The sequence below is a fragment of the Pteropus vampyrus genome, unplaced genomic scaffold, assembly GCF_000151845.1.
Source record: "Pteropus vampyrus isolate Shadow unplaced genomic scaffold, Pvam_2.0 Scaffold86, whole genome shotgun sequence".
In the NCBI taxonomy this organism is placed as follows: Eukaryota; Metazoa; Chordata; class Mammalia; order Chiroptera; family Pteropodidae; genus Pteropus; species Pteropus vampyrus.
The window spans coordinates 1900703-1903828 of record NW_011888867.1 but is presented as its reverse complement, the minus strand read 5'-3'; positions in this window follow the sequence as shown (position 1 = coordinate 1903828).

The window sequence follows — 3126 nt, the reverse complement described above, 5'->3', positions numbered from 1 at the left end:
CAAAGGATGGGTTAAACAGCAGACTAAATAGTTGAGGAGAAAATTTTAAAACTGGAAAATAGGTCCAAGGAAATTACCCAGAATGTAATGCAGAGAGGTAAGTTAATGAAAACGAAGAAGGAGAAATTAGAGTTTTCTGGTCCACTGCAAGAGCCACCAGCCGCATATGGCAATGAAAGCTTACATCTGAATTAATCAACATTAAATAAAATTTAAAACTCAATTCCTCCGGTGTCCCAGCCACGTTTTAAATGTTCATAGCTACCTGTGGCTAACAGCTTTCATATTGCACGGTGTAAATTACACATTTCCATCATCACAGAAAGTTAATTGGACAGCACTAGGTTACAAGACAGGAAAGGTAGAAAAATCCAATCCCAGAAGGAAGCAAAGAGACAATGGAGAAGAGGCTTCATTTTAAGAGCTAGTGGTCGAGAATATTCCAAAAATGAACCCACAGATACAGGAAGCACAATTTATATCAACCAGAATAAATATAAAGGAATCTACATCTAGCCGCATCATAATGAAACTGCAGAACACAAAAGGCAAAGAGAAAATCTTGAAAGCGGCTAACAGAAGAACAATTAGACTGACAGCTGATTTCTCTTTAGCAAATAAGACAGAAGACAGCAGAGCCATGTCTTCAAAGGACTGGCAGAAAATAACCATCAAACTAAAACCGCGTACCAGCAAAACTCTTTGAAGAGCAAAGGTGAAATATAGGCTTTTTTCAGATAAACAGAAGTTTTAAGAGCTCACCACCAAAATACTCTTAATCAGAGGAACTTTTTAATTATGTTCTTCGGGAATAAGAAAAATTATCCTAGACGGTTTAAGACACAAGACAAAATGAAGAACAAAGAAATTGGTAAACGATGTAGATAAATTATTTTAAGCAAATATTATCAGTATAAAATATTCATGAGGACAATGTCTAATTTTTTTTTTTTTTAAGAGGACAGAATTCAAGTACTAGATATGGTAGGGTGTAAGCCAGAAGGAGAGGGTATTGAGATATCGATCAACGCTAAGTTTTGTTAGACCAAATATGTCAGGTGAGTTTTCAAGGGTAATCATTAAAGAGTGTCTCTAGACAGGGAAGATGGAAAAGATAGACAGTCCAATCCTGGAAGGAAGCAAAGAGGCGAGGGAAAAGGGATGATATTTTAAGGAATAATGGTCAAGGATATTCCGAACACGAACCCACCGATACAGAAAGCACAGCTTATATCAATCAACCCGAATAAATAAAAAGAAATCCACATCCAGCACGCACCTGAATCTCCTGGGGAAGAGGGGCTTGTTAAAACACAGATTGCTGGGCCCGACCCCTAGAGTTTGCTTCAGATCTGGGCTGGGCTCCTGGAATTTCCATTTCTCACAGCTTCCCAGGTGTGGCTGATGCTCCTGGCTCAGAATCACACCTGGAGAACCACTGAACCAAAAAGAGACATCAGGTGCTTAGACTCCAAACCAACTGAGGGGGAAAAAAAATCAAATGAGAAAACAAACAAACAAAATCTTCCATCCAGACCAACTCTGTCCAGTAAAAATATAATGTAGGCCACATATATAATGTTAGATTTTTTAGGGGCCACATTGAAAAGTAAAAAAAAAAAAAAAAACAGGTGAAATGAATTTTAATAATGCATTTTATTTAACCCAATATACCCAAAATATCATTTCGATACGTGATCAATGTAAATGTTAGTAATGAGATAGTTTACTTCTTTTGTGCAAAGTCTTCAAAATCCAGGGCTTTTTATACCGTCGGCACTTCTGAATATGGACCAGCCGCATGAGGCTTGCAGCTACCACACTGGACAGAGGAGGTCTAGACTGTGAGTGACATGAGCCAGCAGAGGCCAGAGGCCCGTCGAGTCATTGAGCACCCGCTGCATGCCAGACACCAGGCTGAGTATTTTATATGCCTCATAATCATCTCAGTTAGTCCTCACGTAGACCTGTGAGATGAGGCGTAATTACCACCCATTTGACAGATGGAGAAAGTAAGGCCGAGAAAGTGTAAATCGCTTTCCGTCCCCCACGGTCATCTGGCTGGTGAGCAGCAGAGTGACATTCACCCCAGGTCTCTCTTATTCCAATGCCAACCTCAGTGCCTCAAGGTTTCTGTAAAGGATTTTCTTTAACAAGCCAGATAATAAATATGAGTCATTCCCACTGTCAGGGCCGAGACAGAGGAGAAATAAAAGCCAGGATTGATGGAAACTCAGACATATAATCTGGCACCATTATGCCTGCATTTGGGAAATTGCCTTTAATTAACAGTTTTTGACCCCAAAGGCTACCCCTCTTCTCAGCCCTACTGCAGCGTCATCTCCCTGGAGTTCAGTCCTGGGCAGTGGGGTGAAGGAGGTGGGGGTGGTGAAGAGTTGTCTTTTCTCAGAAACCAAAATGTGTGGTTTGCTCATGTGACCTCGGCTTGGCCTCCGGCATTCCTCCAGCCTGGAGTCCATAAATAACCTGAATTGAAAAGCCAGCTCCCACTCACAGGCCGGAGGCCTATTAGCCACAGAATAACCCGCACACTCACAAAGACACACGATGTTCAGGAAAACACTCACACGAAAACACTCACACGGGAAGTTTGCTTTTTGGGGGGCGGGGGGTCTCTCCACTTATCTGTCGTTCCCTCTACCCTGCACTCACTTCTCTCCTTGTATCTTTTTGTATTTGTTGTTTCTGTAGCTCGCTCTCTCTTCTGAAGTCTCACTCTGTGAGGCAGCCTCTCTCCCTCTCCCTCCCTCTCTCTCTCTCTCTACCCTCTCCCTCCCTGCCTCTCTCCCATCCCTCCCACCCCCGCCTGCCTCTCTCTCTCTCTCTCTCTCTCTGATTCCTGCTGCCCATCTTCTCCTGCCTTTCCCCTCCCCAGGCCCTTTAGCTCCCTGACTTGGGGAGACATAGCCACTTGTGCAAACACACCTACCGCCCACATTGGCACAGAACACACAAACCCACCCCTCACCTCACAGACAGCCCGGTCGGTCTTACCTGGCCCAGGCCGGACTCAAGCTGGGACAATGAGTTCCTGCCCAGGTGGGACTGACAACAGGTGGGAATGGGTTCCCTCCCTAAACACCTGAGCTAAATTCAAGCCATGTT